Genomic DNA, 19,648 nt, shown 5'->3' with positions numbered 1-19,648 from the left:
TAAACCTTTCATGGCTAAAGAGAGGTGACAAACTACTTTCTGAATGCAGATAACTTAAATGCACCGTTAAACACGGAACACCATGTAGTCCATGGGCTGGGGTGGTTTCTGTGTGACTTTTATTTGCCCTAAGTTTCTCTTCATATTATTGAAGTGGACCATGTGGGACATCAAAAAAGTGAGGGTTGACATCTGGGAGCCTGGTCGGATTTGAGAAAATTACGTCACAATATCAAGCTTTTGCGTTCATGAGGCGACCAAAAATTTGGGGTAGGGGAAACTAAAATGCTTATAACGCCACAACCATACATGATATAACTGCAAACTACCATTCAAAATATTTGTTTTTATTCACTCTACATGTGACAATATGTAATTATCTGATTATTATGCAAATTTGCTGTCCAGAGGTCAAAAGGTCGTGGAAATCGGGGGTTGCTTAAAATCTGACCCACCGGAAGAAAAATGTGAGTTACAGGCTGCCTGTACTACTTGAGAATGTTTGCTGGCTGTCAGAGGTTGCCAAGACGTATCTCTATCACATGATATGCATTGTATAAAAATTAACCCTTTTGTAACGTAAACATCAACTTTGATAAATGGTGCTATTTCAGAAAAGCTGATTTTCCTTTGCAGCGGAAGACACATGCCACAAAATAAAGTAATCGAACATTTTCATCAGTATGAATATGATCTACCACCAACTACTTATTTCTTTAAGCCTAAATATCACTTAATTTACTAATTTCTTACAACATTCCCATGTCGCTAACCCACTAAGTCCTAAAACAACCACCTGTAGAGGGGGGGGGGGGGGGGGCGGGGGTTCGGAACATCCTTAGTCCATTCAGCAAAAATAAACTGCTGAATTTGCTCAGTTTTAGTAACAGTCTAGGTTTTTATATCCAAATGAAGGTATACTGCTGACTGTAGTCACTATTCCAAATCATGCCAATTTGATAATTGGAGAAGGAATACATGTAGATGCCAGGAGTACATTTCCACGCAGCTGTAAGTGTCACATATGAGTTCTGTTCGGTTTTAGATACAACCAGCTGTATTTTTACAGCAAACATTCTCGTCTCCCATACCTTGGCACTTGCAGAACTTGCAACAATGCAGGTCACTCTTTCGACATGCACATCTCTCTGTCGCACATTTCAAGCAAGTACAGTGCACAGCATATTCCTCGGCAATGGGTCTGATGGCCTTATCTGGATGGAGAAGTTCATCTTCCTCTTCAAATCCGTATAGGAGAGGATTCAACTCAGTCGTATTTGCAGAGAGAATTGATGTCATCACATATGTAGCATAATATGCCCTTAGAATATGGGCCTTTATGGCATGGCTTGTAGGTGGCAACTTCTCGAGTGGGGTTTTGCTGTGGTGATAATTATGATCCCTGAGTTCATCCATTGTTGTGCAGGTAGTTCCATTCTTTAGGACTTTCACTAGATATGATTCTGCTCTCTCAACTTCATCGTCAGAAGGTCCATTTTGGCTACAACCAAATCCTTGAAGGTAGTCTAATGGGTTTGCTTTAAGGGCCGCTTGCTTTGTGCCAACCTTGCTGGTGTAATCACACCCAGTGAGCGTATGCACAGTGGGAAGGACTTTGCATAGGTCAGGCCCTTAATATGACGCAAGAGAATGTATTGGAATATATTTGGTAGAGTTTCCACTGCCAGCTTTCAACCACAGTTCATAAAGGCCCTTTTCATGCAGTACATCCCAGTAAAAGAGCAACAGCACAAATACATCAGTGTCTGGGGATAACACCACAAGTCGTTGTATTCCGTGCTCCACAGCATGTAAGGCGTGGGGTATAATTCGTGTATCTGCTTCCTCTATATCAATGCAGAGTTCTGGAATGTCCCTGCAATAGCCATCACACAGGAAAGACATGGGACTTCGACAGATTCACTTGAAAAGCCACTCACAAATACCTTCAGGCTTGAAGGGGTCTCTCGCGCGTGCTTTATGGCTGTCTGGTGCAGTAAAATCTCAAGATTATGCTTGTTCCTGTTAGCTGGCCAGAACCGCTCCATCTGAACTGGTAAAGGTGTATCTTCACTGACTGCATTCAGTTCAATCAGGGAGATGGTTTCTCGTCGCTTTCTTTCCGAGTTTTTGATTGAAATGTCAAAGTATGAATCAAAGATATAATCTATTCGATCAGCTCCCTTTGCAAATCTCTGTATGTAGGCTACAATGCCTCCACTAAATTCACCGAAGTTAGTAAATTCTTTGGCAGTCATCTTCCTTACATTAGCCATGACATCCGCTATATACCCAACCTGCATGTCTTTTGAATCATCCAGAACATCAATTGAATGTTTCTTTGCAATCTCATTCATCAGGTCACTTTTGTTGTTCTTTGACATAAGACCCTGGCTGTCAAAAAGCGAAGAAGATGACGTCAAGTCATATTCTAGAAGGTCTGTCATGGATCTCCCTCGGGCATGGGCAATTTCAATGACACGCTGCCTATGTTTATCTTCCCTCTGTGTTTGTGACTTTCCTGAAGCCTCTTGTCGTTTTGGGAGTGCGCGGATACTCTTGAAAGTTTTCAGATTTGTTCTGTGAATGGTCCGAAATATTTGAGCCGACTGTTCAACAAACCGTTCTTTACGTAGTTTCTCATAGGCTGCGGTCCCAATTGCTTTTACCTGAAGCAGCTGATTCCGGATTTCGTCAGTCATTACTTCCTGTGTCATTATATTGTGAAGTATTTGCTGTGTGGCATCTTTCCTGAAAGGATTCTCCTTGTTTTCAATAACAGTTAGAATTGCTTGGACGTTTCTTTCCCCGGTTTCAGTCTCATATTTGCTGAAGGAGTTGTTTACATCTTGCTGGTACTGGGTTGTAACTCCACTTAGTTCTCTGAAAAGATTACTAATTGCCAGCATCTCATGGTAGATTGTGTCCCACATTGCAACGTATTTCTTCTTCTTTTTGCTGCCTATTATCCCCGAGGTGCCTTTCTTGGACCTATTTATCGTTTGCTCTAGCGCCATGTCTGCTCCAGTTGCTCTAAAAGTCCCACGTGTCCTCTCTATGGCAAATTTGCCCTCTTGGAATGCTATGTGGATCTCAGGTGCTGTTTGTGGGAGTTTGCGCATGTCCTCAAGATAGAGGGAACCCCACCTGATGTAGTTGGTTGAGTCAAAAGCCATGAAAATTGGAAGCAATGCTTGCACAGTCTGAAGATGTAAATCCCAATTTCCTTCCCTGTCACTTCTGATGAGGTTTCCAAATGAGTCGCAAGTGTGATAAATGTGTCCCAATATTTGAAGGTTTCACTGCATTTTCCTGCTTCGTTTCTGAAGTCATCAAAAGCACAAAGTAGCTGCTGAGTTGACGTTTTTGATCCTTCCAGAATGCTCACACTCTCATCAAATGACTTGATAGCAACTGCTGCTTTGAATGCCACTACATTTTCTAGGTGCTCACTGTATTTTGTTGCATTGCCTTCCTGTTCAAAGAATTCCTTCCATTCCAGCCGACATAATGCTTCTTTTAGGAGCTGCATCCCCTTGAGTGACCTTGAGTAGTTTCTGGCTTCTCGTACCGAGTCAACAACATTGACACCAAACACACAACTTTCTACAAGAATATTCTCAGCCCCGCTTTCTTTCAGATATTTTCCTAAACAGCCTAGTACAACCTTCGCCATATGAAATGAACCAAGACATATGATGATGTTGCTGAACTCATCTGGGCGAATAAGTTGTATTTCCCGCGCTATATGATAAATGCCTTCGTCGCACGTGACTGGTAGTACCAACTGATCAATGTTGCACAGAACACCCTGGAGGTTTTTCATTGCGGTATAAACAGTGTCATACTGGGTAACAGGGTATTGTAGTATGGGTAGAAAAGCAATTCGTTTCCGACTGATTTCATCTGGAGAGCAAACCGAGTTTGTTACACTCCAGGATGGCATTGTCTGGTTCTGAGGCCGGATTTTAACTGTGTACAACGGGTGAGCATCAAGATCTAGTCTGGCAAGTAACCATGCAACATCCTTTGCCCTTACAGCATCCAGTAAATCATTATTCACAGGAATTGGATCAGTGGCAACTTGGTAATTGGCTGGTAGATTTGGCTTTTTTGCAGGTTTGTAAAATTTCTGCAGTTCCTGGCACTTAAGATCTACCTTGAATGCCTTCTCACCATGTTGAATGGTTGTTTCTGAAACTTTTGGTTTGGCAGGTTGGAGTTCTCCATCCTCCTGGAACAACACGGTCACAGTATCATGGCTGCCTCCGATCCCTGATAACGTTGCTTCTTCGTGATCGAAGTTATCGAAGGCAGCCATGGTAAACTGTAATGGCACAAAATCACTGGGGAATGGAACTCCATCTTCGCAAGATTCAACAATGAATGAGGCCAGAGCAGTGTGATTATGCATCACTTCATGATAGCTTGTGCACAACCCAAAGCGATTAAAGCTTGTGATTAGGGTAGCACTTTTACAAGTTTCATACACTGCCTGACTATTCAGCATATGAAGCGGTGTTCTCCTTCTTCCATTGTGCAAGTTGTAAAACATGATTTGGAACAGTGCCAGCATTTGTCTGCATTTCGATGACGACACATCAGACTCTGCTTCGCTTGTCTCCTCTGCATTATCCCCCACACCGACTACCTTACATGAAGAAGCAAATGACTCAGCATCAAAATTATACAAAATGGAAAAGAAACTTAACAGCGGTTCAGGGATCTTTATACTCTCCCAAGCAGTTTTCAAGTCATTCATATCGCAAAACCGATCCTGAAGATCAAAGTCATACTCTAAAAGACACTGTCTTATGCTTTCTGCACACTGACGGATAGGGTCATTAGCGCGAATTGTCTCAGCCATATGCTGGACATTGACATCTTTGCCAAAAAACATCACAGACTTATTGGCCTCTTTAGGCACAGAGAATCTAATTCTATCTCCAAAGTGATTAAGTAAGAGTACATTTACTTCCTTGTTAGTTACTCTTTTACATGACGTAATTTCACGGTCCACACAGTCTCTTACAAAGCTTTGTTCATAACCAAAGCCTTGATTTATCCCAATCTCTATGTCCTTCACTACTTGTTCCCATGCTTGTTGCTTGTGAGTCACAGGTTTTTCTGTTTGTCCTTTCTCAAATATACGCTCATAGTTCAGCAAATAACTTTTAATACACAAATTGTGGCAATATAAGTCGGCACCAAATACTGCACGAACACTTTGTATGTCACAAGTGCGAGTGCAAACATCATCCTGAAAGCTTACGGTTGCCTCCAATAATTTACTGGCCCTGTCACACTCTGATATGCGGTATTTCTGATGCACCCCATGGTGCTTCTTGTATCCACAAATGACACATGACAACTCCCTCATGTCCGGTACATTGGAAGGGCCAGGTCTCGGCGAGATGCTTGAGCGAGAGCGGCGTGATGATGCCTCACGACTGACTTCTTCACTGCCACTAGAAGTGGAGGCGGAAGCTTTACTGATATTTTCCAACGATTTTTTGTGAGTGTAAGCTTTGTAACACAGATTGTCCATATGATAGACAAATTCTTCATCTTCAAGGGTGCGAAGTCTTTTGGCAACATGGTCATTTGGCAACATTTTTTTTTTTGTATACAAGATCGAGGCTTGTGAAAGTGGGAACATTAATCACACAGAAAGACAAACAGACACAAAAAACAAATAACATCGGGAGTGGTAGACAAGATGGGGAGAGAGGGGGAAGGACACAAACACAACATTTGAGAGCAGGGACCGAGAGACATGGAGACATCGAGAGAACTGTGGGAGGGAGAGGGCTTTGGGGAGGAGGCATGGGAAGGGGGGGGGGTGGGAGAGGTATAAAACATATGGACACTGCCAGGACTTCCAGGAAAGAAGTTGGAATTTCAAACAAGGTGGATCTGGGGTGAATTAGTGGGGGTAGAAAAGATCAAGGTTTTGGATGGGGGAAGATAAGAGATGGTGGTGAACAGCTGTTTTAAAGACCTGGAGGGAGGAGTGTGATTGAACTGAGTGTGGGAGTTTGTTCCAGAGGCGGGAGAAAAAAGGAATGAAAGAGTGAAGGTGAGCAGAGAGCCGAGATTTCGGCAGTTTAACCATCAGAGGGTGGCTGGCAGATCTTGTGCGACCTGTAGGAATATTTGGGGGACAGAGCACAGAGAGAACTGGGGGAGCAAGGCCGGAGAGGAGTCGGTAGAGACAGAAAGACCACCTACCTGCCTGCGGTGAGTGAGTGAAAGGCCCTCAGAGATAGCTTCATCGCGGGAGATTCCAATGATTCTGAAAGCTTTGGATTCAACAGCGTGAAGCCGAGCCAGGTGTGAGGCAGGAGCACCAGCCCATAGGGGAGAACAGTATTCCATTGAGCTGCGGATGAAAGCCTTGTATATGGTGAGGAGCTCAGGTGTGCCTCGGAAGGACTTCACACGACGGAGGATGCCCAGTCGGTGACTGGCTTTGGAGGCCAGCTTGGAAATGTGGTTTTCCCAAGAAAGATCATGGCAGATAGTGAGACCCAAAAGCATGAGCGACAGAACTTCTTGGAGAGGATTGTTGAGAAAGTAGATGGGAGGGTTGTCCAGTCGATCTTTTCGGAGAGACATAGTAAGAGTGTGAGATTTGTCAGGATTGAAAGACATGTTCCACTTGTTTGACCAGTCTGTGATTTTGTCCAGGTCTTCAGAGAGTGAGGAGGCTGCAGACTGCCGATCTGAGGGAAGAGGAATGGAGCGGCAGAGAGTGGAGTCATCAGCAAAGAGATAGAGAGGATTTTCCAGAGAGTCGGAGAGATCATTGATAAAGACCAGAAAAAGCACAGGGCCCAGCAAACTGCCTTGGGGAACTCCAGCCTGAACAGGAAGGGGAGATGAGAGAAATCCATTCAGGGCCACATGTTGACTACGACCAGAGAGGAAGTCCGCAAGCCATGCATGGAGATTTCCATGGATACCATAGGAGGAGAGTTTTGTGAGCAGAGCTGGGTGCCAGACCGTATCGAAGGCACGTGATATGTCAAGGGAGACAGCTCTGATTTCCTGTTTGGCATTGAGGACCTCCATCCATTGTTGAGACAGCAGAAGCAGCATGTCCAGAGTAGAGTGACCTGGTCTGAAACCAAATTGATGATCAGAGATCAAGCCATTGGAGAAGAGGAAAGATTTCATATCCGAAGCAATGAAGGATTCCATGACTTTGCTGATAATTGGGAGCAGGCTGATTGGTCTGTAGTTGCAAGGATCTGTTTTTGCACCTTTTTGTGTAAAGCGGTAATGTTTGCTGATTTCCAGGATGCTGGCAGATGACCTTGAGCAAAAGATAGGGTGAAAAGAACAGAGAGAGGGTGAAATAGAGCGGCAGAGCAGGATTTTAGGACCTGTGGGCTGATGCCGTCTGGTCCAGTTGCAGAATCAGAGTCGAGGTTTGACAAAAACTCCTCCACCTTGTCAGGAGAGAAGGACACAGAGTCCAGGAGCAGTTGGGTTCGACTGGGAAAGGTGGGAACAGAGAGAGATGGGTTTGGGACTAAGGATTTTGAGGCAAACACAGAGTTGAGGCATCCAGCTTTGTCACGTGCGATGTCAACTGTGTGGCCATTTGAGGTAAGGGAGGGGATGGAGGGGGAACAAACACCAGAAACGGATTTGACCAGACGCCACCAGGATTGGAGGAAGGAGACAGGTTTGAGAGTTCATTCTTGAGTGTGGAGAGATAGTGCTTCCTGGCATTCCTGAGGGTAGACACACACTTGTTCCGAGCTTGGTGGAAGGAACTGAGATTGCCTTCAGTTGGATTAGCCTTCCAAGAGGCAAAGGCAAGTTGTTTCAGGGCAACTGCCTCACCACAAGATTCAGTGTACAATGGACGGGAGGAAGGGTAAGACAACTGAAGGCGAGATGGGATAAATCTGTGCATGAGGGAGATCAGTTTGCTTTGGAAGAATTCCCAGGAAGAATTGATGTCAGAGGCAGTGGAGATGGGAGACCAATCCAGACGATTGATGGCTGCTTGATGACCGTCCCATTCGGCCTGAGTGAAATGCCAGACTCGTCGACGCTGAGGAGGCTCTCTGAGAATGGCCAGAGAGATGTCCACTTTGACAAGCACATGATCATAAGAACCGATTGGAGCAGAAGAAGAGCAGCAGACATTAGCAGGGAAGTTTGTCATAACCAAAAGGATTTGATTCATAACCATAACAAAAAGGAGCCTTCTCCTAATTATCAGAAAAGTCATGGATTCCATCATTGCTTCAGATATGAAATCTTTCCTATTCTCCAATGGCTTGATCTCTGATCATCAATTTGGTTTCAGACCTGGTCACTCTACTCTGGACATGCTGCTTCTGCTTTCTCAACAATGGATGGAGGTCCTCAATGCCAAACAGGAAATTAGAGCTGTCTCCCTTGACATATCACATGCCTTCGATATGGTCTGGCACAACGCTCTGCTCACCAAACGCTCTTCTTTTGGTATCCATGGAAATATCCATGCATGGCTGGCGGACTTCCTCTCTAGTCGTAGTCAACGTGTGGCCCTGAATGGGTTTCTCTCATCTCCTCTTCCTGTTCAGGCTGGAGTTACCCAAGGCAGTGTTCTGGGCCCTGTGCTTTTTCTGGTCTTCATCAATGATCTCTCTGATTCTCTTGAAAATCCTCTCTATCTCTTTGCTGATGACTCTACTCTCTGTCGCTCCATTCTTCATCCCTCAGATCGGCAGTCTGCAGCCTCCTCACTCTCTGCAGACCTGGACAAAATCACAGACTGCGCAAACAAGTGGAACATGTCTTTCAATCCTGACAAATCTCACACTCTTACGATGTCTCTCTGAAAAGACCGACTGGACAATCCTCCCATCCACTTTCTGAATAATCCTCTCCAAGAAGTTCTGTCACTCAAGCTTTTGGGTCTCACTATCTGCCATGATCTTTCCTGGGAAAACCACATTTCAAATCTGGCCTCCAAAGCCAGTCACCGACTGGGCATCCTCCGTCGTGCGAAGTCCTTCCTTGGCACACCTGAGCTCCTCAACACAAAGAAGGCTTTCATCCACAGCTCAATGGAATTCTGCTCTCCCCTCTGGGCTGGTGCTCCTGCCTCACACCTAGCTCGTCTTCATGCTGTTGAAATAAAAACATTCAGAATCATTGAAATCTCCTGCGATGAAGCTAACTCCAAGGGCCTCTCACTCACTCACCACAGGCAGGTTGGTGGTCTTTCCGTCTTCTACCCACTCCTCTCTGGCCTTGCCCCCCCCCCCCAGCTCTCTCTGGACTCTGTCCCACAAATTTTCCTACAGGTCGCACAAGATCTGCCTGCAAACCTCTTATGATTAAACTGCCAAAGTCAAGACTCTCTGCTCACCTTCACTCCTTCATTACTCTTTTCTCCCGCCTCTGGAACAAACTCCCTCACTCTCTTCAATCCCACTCCACCCTCCAGGTTTTTAAAACAGCTGTTCACCACCATCTCTTATCTTCCCCCATCCAAAACCTTGATCTTTTCTACCCCCGCTAATTTCACCCCAATTCCACCTTTTTGAAATACCAACATCCGTCCTGGATGTCCTTGGTATCCTTGTGTTTTATACTTCTTCCCCCCCCCCCCTTCCCACGCCTCCCCCCCCCACAAGCCCTCTCCCTCCCACACATCTCCCTGCTCTCAAATGTTGTGTTTGTGTGCTTCCCCTTCTCTCCCCATCTCGTCTTCTGCTCCCTCTTTTTATATATTTTGTTTGTCTGGTTGATTTGTTTGTGAAGTAAATGTTAGCTCTTTCATGAGCCTCGATTCAGTATACAAAAAAAAAAAAAAAAAAAAACACTAGCAATCTTATTATGCACAGGGGATTACTGTCCCTCATGTACCACAAATATTTGACGATTTGCAAGGAAGTCAGAGATTGTATCAAGCAATTCTCCAGAAATGCCATTTGATTTCAGCCTTGAGACGTCGAGAGCAACAACCCTGGCTTTTCCACAATGATCCAAAACCCCATTCCACATGTTCAGTGATTAGGGATAGCACACCACCAGAAGACCTTGACCGTCTAAAGCCATACTGAACATCAGTTAGAAGGTTGTGGGTTTCTAGATGAGTCATGAATTGTTGTTTTATCAAGAGTAATTCAAGGATAATATATGAATGAATGAATGAATGAATGAAATGAATGAATAAATATTTATTTGTATTTTATATTATTTATATGATATATTATTTATTTTAAAATATTCATATATATTTAAATCATTCATGCCTTTCATTCATTCATTCATTCATTCCATATAGAAAGCTCTATCTCATTCATCACAACAGCGAGAAATTTAAACTATTTACCGTGATACATACAAGTTTATACATTTTTTATACTACACATTTTTTTTTACTACATCTTCAGTGGTAAAATAGAGAGTGTTTGCATATAAATTCCATTCAGAACTGTCGGGAAATTAAAAAGCAAAATAATTATTCTACTGTGTTTGCTGAAAAAGGAGGGAGCGTCGGCGAATTATCGCTGGCACCCTGACCAAATTTATTTGATAGGGAAAGTGTAAAACCACAGAATGGTAAATCATTTTGGTATAGTTTTAATAAAGGTGCTGTAATTATTTATTTATGACTGAGGGAGATATAGTTAGATATGGTGCTTTGAAATATGGTGTTGGATTCGGTCTTCACAAATGATAAATTTATTATGTACAATGTCGAATAATGATTCAGTAAATGTCATTACGTTATGTCTTTAAAATATATTCAAATAGATATCTACAATGTTTTTTACTGAGTTCAATAAGTAAGTTATAGAAAAATATTGTTTTCAAGGTAAAATACTTAACTGGTTTGCAACTTCCATTGTGTTTGATAAAAACGAATCTCCATCTTCACAATGCTCTGCATTTTAAATGTTTGCTTACAATTAAGGTGAAATAATGTGTACGTGACCTGTGGGGATGGGATCCACATGTACCTTTCTTTCTAAACACTTGCTTCGCATGCAAGTTAATCTTATGACTGGTTTTTAAAGTCTTGAAAATTGTGTATGGAACTATCAAAAGATTGTATGCAGTCTTGTTTTTTTTTTAAAGAGCCATGTAGAAAAACATTCGGGGATAGGTGCCTGTGGATTGATGCATTGGTAAATTGGATAGGGACTTCCTCATTGCATACAAGTTTGCTCCAGTAGGGGAGCTATCTCCGGCATTTTGAGTTTTAAAAAACTGTCAGGAGTTCCCCGGAATTCTTTTTCAAAGGCAATAATTAAAATTATAGACATCTACTGAATTATCAGGATAGTAATGCTCAAATTCTGTGAAACAATAATATTAAAGATGAATGAATTACGGAGAGCATGCAGGTTTGAAATTATAACCTCATGTGCTCGCAAAACTCATTCGGTATTTCTAAATTTCTATTTAGAAATATGATGAGTAAAAGATATATCCACTTATTTCTTCGAAGGTTTGAAAAAGCTTTACATTGAAATAGTCAGTGAATGCCTTTCATATGTCCTTAAAGTCTCCAAGCATAATTGGGGGAGTTTTGGCTCCGCAGAGTCTGGTGCGAACAAAGGAAGAACAGATGTTCCTCATCAAGGATATTTTAATATGCAGACCTAATCGAACTCACTCAGCCGGAAGTCTGCCCAACCCAACATTTCACTCGACCTATCAAATTGCACTTCCCCATTTCTCTATCCCTCCCACCCATATTTCATTCGACCAATCCCCACTGCTCTATCCCTCCCACCCATATTTGGTTCAAACTAGAGTCCCTGTATAAAGTGAGTTGCGCCATGCGCTGACCCGAGATTTCTGGTCACGTGATTTTGTGGCGCCATTTTGTGTCTAACTTCACCGTGCGTGAACGTCAGCTTGGTACGGGAATGTTGTTTATTGCCAAACAAAATGACTGGTTGTTCTGCTTTTGGTTGTTCAAACCAATCTGGGAAATATAAGATGTATAGATTTCCAAGTGATAAAGTCAGAAGACAAATTTGGGAAGCGAAAGTCAGACGAAAGAGCTGGAAAGCGATCGACTCCTCGAGACTCTGCCAGGTAGGCCCACGCCGCTTGATGATCGATGTTCAAAAGCAATTCTATCTGCTCGGTTTTTTTTGGTTGTCTGTCCGTTGAAAACCCTTTTATAAAGGGAAGTGATTTGTGTTTGTTTATAATCTTCAAGGAGCTGACCAAAAATGCATTTCCGTGGGAAGAACCCTGCTCAATTTTTTTCGGGTAGTCCTAGCGGACCGCATATTGTCATTGATTGATGAAATGTCCCGGTACAGTGACATTGCCTGGTCTGCGGTTGGGTAGTCTGCGGGCAATGTCACTGTACTTTTTCAGAGGGAATTAATTTTGATTTTATAGGGGTGGGAAACCCATGGTCCGTTTTGTTTTCAGTTGTCTGTCCGTCCATTCAAAACTTATTCCGAGGCAAGTTATTTTTTTGGTTTAAAATCTTTAGCCTAATCGGCAATCATAAAAGCAATTTTAGGGGGGGACCTGCTCAATTTTTTTGCGGGTTGTGCAGCCATCCATACGTCCAAAATTTGACGAGTTATTGTTTGCTTTGTACAGTGCTCATGCGTCTTGTGGCATATTTGCTCAAATATTTCCCACCCCGGGATTTATGGCCAAATTGTAGTGATGGAAGATTTTGCACATTGGACAATCCCTATATATTTAACCTGGTGACAGCGATCGTTCCCAAAACATACAATATTTCTAGGTGATTAATGCAGTAAAACAGGTGTATTTGTTGGCAGGTGTAACAGGTGTACTTGTGAGGAGTGAACGGAGTAGTGATGGTGTCTCACTTGTGAGGAGTGAACAGAGTAGTGATGAGTCTCACTTGTGAGGAGTGAACGGAGTAGTGATGAGTCTCACTTGTGAGGAGTGAACGGAGTAGTGATGAGTTTCACTTGTGAGGAGTGAACGTAGTGGGATGAAGTGTTGGTCTGGTCAGAGTGTTGTATTACGGGCAGAGTTTTCTTACGGTCTGAATGTATGAATCATGTTCTGTACTGAATGTATGAACCAAGTTTTGTACTGAATGTTTACTGTGTTGGCCTCATCGTGTTCCTGGTGAAATTAAACAAGTTATGGTGAATACGACGTCTTATCTGTGCTTTTCCATATCTGTTCGACTAGACGAACCGTGCACACTGCAGGTATTTTTAAAAAGTTTTTTCTCTGTTTAATTACGGCTTGGCGCAGTCGAAAATTAAGTGTTAATTAAGTCGCCAGCTATGAAACATATTAATCGATCAGGCAATATCCATCAGAGTTCTGGGCAAGGGTGTAGTAATAAATGAACGTTTCAATCTTACTAGATGCCGATGACGTTTTCCTTATGTCAGAGACAGAAGCTGACTTGCAGCTTGTTAAATCATTACAATGGAAATTGAATATAAATGTCGATAAAACTAAAGTTGTACACTATAGAAATATGGCAATACCACGTGCAGAATTTGTTTTAAGTGTGTTAGACTATATGTCGGCTGGAAGTCCTACACCGGAATTGCTCTCGGCACCCTTTAAAAAATATTGGATATGCCCACACTCCTTTCTAAAAGTTGTTAAAATTCAGAGAACGACAGCATTGGTTTGTCTTACTTATAATGTTAGCTCTTATATGCAGTGTTGGCTTGTAATATGCATTGCCATACCACTTTTAATATCACCACACAGCTCTTTTTCACGGCAATAGCTGAGTTTTTGACAAAACAAATATCACATGTATGTAATAATAAGACTAAATATGTGTAGTAATTTTTTTTTTAGCAGGTTTAGAATATATCACCCCATATCGCGAATGTACATGTATATCTAATCCGACACACTTAGACACAAAATGGCGTCCAAATTTGAGTTGACACAACTCTCTATATACAGGGACTCTAAATTGGGCCATGAAGGCTTGCATTTGGACCACGCCCATTGGTGCCACGGGCATGGCCCCCGCAACCACGTGTGAGCCGCCATTTTGTGTCCCTCCAACCACGTGCGCGAGGGCGCCATTTTGTGCACCTGATATCCCCGCAACCACTTCACCATTGCTCTCCTCCTCCATTTCCTCCCTCTGGTCGTGGGTTACCCCTAACCCCTCTTCTAATTCCCCCACCGGCATCCTGTCGCCTTGATCATCCATGGCACAATTTTCAAATTTGGGATTTTAAAATTAAATTTGGCCGCTCGAAATTTTGAGCGCGCTATTCGCGCTCCAGGTCCGAATCCCACTCCTGACACCAATTGTTACAGACCCCAACGTCGGCCCCTTCCCCTTACCAAGGGGGGATTAATTCCCTCACTTATGACTGACCGACGTGGTCCAGGGGGTATGACATCACGCCCGGTCGGCGCTGGGTAGGGTATTAGGCCCAACCGTCCTATGACCTAAATACCAGCGCCTCCTGGTACGCAAGGAAATATTCCCCGCTCACGGCCGCAGTGTAATGGATGATTTGCGCCGAGCGAAGCGAACTGCGGTGTGAGCCCTTTTCCAAGACTAGACCCGATTTATATTCATTGGCCGAATCGCACCATGTACCCTCAATATAGAAACCTCTAAAGCGACCGAACGAGCATGAAGAAGAAGACAAGGTAGGAAGAACAGATATTTATTATTTACAACAAACCAAAGAAAGAAGAAGAAACGAAGGTAATTTAAAGAAGAAGCAGACACAGTGCACCACTAGCTTACCTATACAAGCTTATTTAACCCCAAGACAACATGAAAGACAGACGGCAATCACACTTACATGGGGGATGAAGGCAGGAACGAATCACAGGAGGTGGATGACCGGAGCACGGTCGGGCCGGGAGGGGGCAGCCGCCGTTCCTTCGCGGCCACGTCAGCACCGCCATCAAAGCCCAAGCTGCGGTCGTGCAAGCTGCTGCGGTTCGAACTGCGGCGGTGGCAAAGCTGCACGGTCAAAGCTCCGCTGGTTCAAGCTGACCCTGCGCACCGCTGCGTCACGTGCTTTCCAATCACTTCTCTCTCACATGCGCCGCGTGCTCTCCAATAACCTATCTCTCTCGGTTCTCTCTCTCCCCTCTCTCTTTCGGGATGTCCCACCGCGGTTATATCTGCCACACCCTCAAACCTTCGCGAACCTCCTCGATGGTTCTCTCCACGCCCTCTCAAAGCCAAACCCCTCGTTCTTGGTTGGTCGGCAAGGGCTGGCATACTCCTCCCTCCATTGACGAGGGCGGAGACACGCCTTTCTTCTCTGAGCTCACCTCGTGGCTAATGGAGTCAAAGGCGCTGACCATCAGCCAAAACCGTAGTGGCGAATGCAGTTGGCAATAGATGACAAAAGGGGCTCTATCTTATTTAATTGATGCAACGCAATGAACTAGTGGACCACAGAGCCTTATACTGACATATAGTAAGGACATAACTAGTGAGGGAAACTTATGATTGGCTACGTGTGTGCGATGGCTTAACTAAGGACGACCTTTGATCTTTACACTAGGTAGGGTGATATTTACAACACGTTCTACATCCAATTACACACACAATTCCCAAATCCGTTACAATATCTTAAACACTTCTTATTGAGTTCATTTCACAAATATCTTCGCGGTTTTATTAGAATTTGTCAAAATATCGCCGAACAAGCAAAATCAGTTTTGTCAAAACCACAAACCGGAAATGACGTTTGCGAAGTAACCCAGTTTTTCGTTCTTAAAGCCTTGTTTGCTTCGTGACGATCAGAACATCGCTTTGTTTTGATTACGTTCAGTTGGAATCATGCCCAGTTGGTTGATAATGATTGATTATGAAGTGGGTGGATATGTGTGTATGTGGGAAGGGGGTGGGGGGTTGGGGGTTGGGGTGTGCGCATGGAAGGGGGCAGATGTGCGTGTGTGTATGTGTGGAGGTGGGGGGTGTGTGTGTGTGTGTGTATGTGTGTGTGGGGGGGGGTGGGGGTGTGTGGGGTGTGTGGGGGGTGGGGGGGAGGGGAATGTGCGTTTATTCCCCTCCCCCCCATGATTGTATAAACTTATTGTATAAACAAGATCAAACTGGAACTATCTAGTAATATAAGTTACCGTTACAGTGCTTGGTGGGTTAATTGACATTGCTGGCAACACAAATGCAAATTGTGGTCATTTGGAGAATACAATTATGGCATATATGTGTATCTAGAGTCATTTCATTAGAACATAAAGAAGCATTTGTGTCGTCCGGTAAAAAATAATCGCGGTCAAAACGGCCATTTTGTAAAATGGCCGCCATGGCTACCATAGGACGTTTTCGCGGTGGGTCCACATCTGGAATTATTCATTGGATTATTATATATGACTGTGCCAAATTTCATGCTTGTACGTCTAAACCCACAATTCCTATGATGGATACACCTATCTGCCTGACTATTACAAGTTAAACGAAACTAAAGAATTAATTACATGTAAAACCTTGAAGGAGCCGGTGCTCCTGCATGAGATGGACGAAGTGACGGACAAGACACAAACTCGTCCGAGAAGCTTTTTATTGTAAACTCAACTCGGGAACTCTGAAAGCCCGTTTATCGGGTTCGCATGTATATATCAAACCAAAAAGCATGCTTTTCAACCAAAGCCACGCCTCTCAGGCGAGGCACGCTTTGGTGGTCATGTGACCGACAGGTGCAAGTAATTATAACCGCTGTGCCGTGGTGTGTCCGCCGGTTACGTCACCAGCGGGGGCAAGGCGATTCTGTCGCTGGTCTCGATCTTTGGGGGACCCATGGGTCGCTACACACGCCCCCCCAGAATCGACTTGGTCCAGGAAGGTCAATCTGAGGGGGTCCGGATGACCCGCCCGAAACGACCCCTGGCTGGTCGGGGGGGGGGGGGTCCGGTGTGGTGGCGGGTGGCCGGACGGGGGGGGGTGCAGTGGATGGGGGGCGGCCACGCCGTGGTGGGAGAGCCAGCTGTGGTGGCTGGTCGACGTCCATGTGGGCCGGCTTGTGGCGGTCCACCGAAATTCGGTCCGCCCGGCCGCCAATGCAGACGACAAAAGACTTGTTGTCCCATCGTAGGACGCGGAAGGGTCCGACGTATGGTGGCCGGAGCGGCCCCCAGTGCATGTCGTGCCGCAAAAAGAGGTACTCTGCTGTGCGGAGTGCTGGGGGGGACGTAGGAGTGGGGGTCGCCATGGCAGGACGTTGGCACCGGGGTGAAACGTTTGGCGGCCTCCTGGAAGTCAGTGCGCTGGCGCGCGGCGGACCAGGGGCTGGTGGCGTCAGGCACGAACTCGCCCGGGACTCGGAGAGTTTGGCCATACACCAGCTCGGCGGTGGACGCCTGGAGGTCCTCCTTGGGGGCCGTGCGGAGGCCCAAAAGGACCCATGGGAGCCGGTCGGCCCACCCGTCGTCCTGGAGGCCGGCCATGAGTGCGGCTTTCATGGAGCGGTGTAACCGCTCGCACAACCCGTTGGCTTGGGGGTGGTAGGCCGTGGTGCAGTGCAGAATGACTCCCAACGTGTGGGCGACCGCGCCCCAAAGTTCGGACCTGAACTGTGGGCCGCGGTCGGACGAGATGTCCACCGGTGCGCCGAAGCGCGCGACCCAGGTGGTGATGAACGCCTGCGCCACGTCGGCGGCGGTGGTGGAGGTGAGGGGCATGGCCTCCGGCCACCTGGTGGTCCTGTCCACCATGGTGAGCAGGTGGGTGAACCCCCGCGATGGGGGAAGGGGACCCACCAGGTCCACGTGGACGTGGTCGAAACGCCGTTCGGGCACAGTGAAAGGAGCCAGCGGAGCCTGGGTGTGACGGTGGACCTTGGCCCGCTGGCAGGCTGTGCAGGCGTTGGCCCAGTTGCGGACGTCCCGTCGCAACCCGTGCCAGATGAAGCGTGCCGACACCAGCTTCTGGGACGCCTTCCGGCCTGGGTGCGAGGCCGTGGAGGGAAGCAAAAATACGATGCCGCCAGGAGAACCGCACGACAGGGCGCGGTCGGCCTTGGGAGACATCGCAAAGCAGGACCGTGCCCACGAAGGGGACGTCAGCAAAGCGGAGGCCCGTGTCTGCCACCCTGAGCGCCTGCACCGTGCCGTCGGTGGCCTGGTCCATCGCCATCAGGGCGAAATCCACGCCGAGGTGGACGGCGCTGGTGCCGGCCCGAGAAAGGCAGGCAGCCACGGCGTTGTCCTTTCCGGCAACGTGCCGGATGTCCGTGGTGTATTCCGACACGGCGGAGAGGTGGCGCTGCTGGCGGGCCGACCACGGCTCCGTGACCTTGGCCATTGCGAAAATCAATGGCTTGTGGTCGACAAAGGCCGTGAACGGGCGGCTCTCCAGGAGGTGGCGAAAATGGCGGACGGCCAGGTACAGCCCGAGGAGCTCGTGGTCGAACGTGCTGTAATTCAGCTCGTTGGGTAGGAGTTGCCGGCTAAAGAACGTGAGCGGCTGCCAGGCCCCGTTCACCCATTGTTCATGGACCGCGCCCATGGCGTAGTCGGAGGCATCCGTGGTGAGGGCGATGGGAGCATGGGGTACCGGGTGGGCCAGCAGCGTTGCGTCGGCGAGGGCCCGTTTCGCGCCGGCAAATGCAGCGTCCATGTCCGTGGACCAGACGACGTCGCGCTTCGCCGGCTGGCCGCGAAGGGCGGTGTACAAGGGCCGCATGAGTTGCGCCGCTCGGGGCACGAAGCGGTGATAAAAGTTCACCATCCCGAGGAACTCCTGCAGCGCCTTGACGGAGCGGGGGCACGCGAAAGCGGCGATGGCCTCGACTTTGGCCGGTAGCGGTACGGCGCCGTTCCGGGTGATGAGGTGGCCCAAAAAGTCGATTGTCGCCGCACCAAAGTGACATTTGGCCGGGTTGACAATGAAGCCGTGCTCGCGGAGGCGGCCGAACAGCGTCCAGAGGTGGAGGAGGTGCTCGGCTCTGGACGTGCTGGCGACGAGGATGTCATCCAGGTAGGTGAAGAGGAACGGCAAGTTGCACAGCACGCCGTCCATCAGGCGCTGGAACGCCTGTGCCACGTTTGAGGCCAAAGGGCATCTGGAGGAATTCAAAGAGGCCAAAAGGTGTAATAACGGCTGTCTTTGGGATGTCGGTCGGGCGGACGGGCACCTGGTGGTACCTCCGAATCAGGTCCACTTTTGAAAAAATGGTCCGCCCCGTCAACCGGGCGGAAAAATCCTGGATAGGCGGTGGTAGTACCTGTCGGGGGTAGTGGCGTCGTTGAGGCGGTGGTAGTCGCCGCATGGCCGCCATCCACCCCCTGGCTTCGGGACGATGTGCAGCGGCGAGGCCCAGGCGCTGTCGGAGCGCCGCATGATGCCGAGGCGCTCCAGCACAGCGAACTCGGCCTTGGCGGGGTCGAGACGGCGAGCTCGGGCATACACCAGCGGGCCCGTAGTGGGGATGTGATGCTCGATGCCGTGATGCACCGCGACGGCCGAAAACGTCAGTCGTGTGAGGGCCGGGAACTCCACGAGGAGACGCGCGAAGTTGTCCGCCACCGGGAGGATGCAGGAAAGCTCGGTGGGCACGGAACGGCTCAAGACGCACGCCATCGAGCTGAAAGTTTCGGCGTTGATGAGACACCGGCGTTTCACGTCGACCAATAGCCCATGGGTGCAAAGGAAATCAGCCCTGAGCAAAGCCATGGGGACGTCCGCTGTCACGAACTCCCAGCG

The sequence above is a fragment of the Myxine glutinosa genome, chromosome 1, assembly GCF_964187855.1.
Source record: "Myxine glutinosa chromosome 1, kmMyxGlut1.1, whole genome shotgun sequence".
In the NCBI taxonomy this organism is placed as follows: domain Eukaryota; kingdom Metazoa; phylum Chordata; class Myxini; order Myxiniformes; family Myxinidae; genus Myxine; species Myxine glutinosa.
This window is presented reverse-complemented; position numbering follows the sequence as displayed.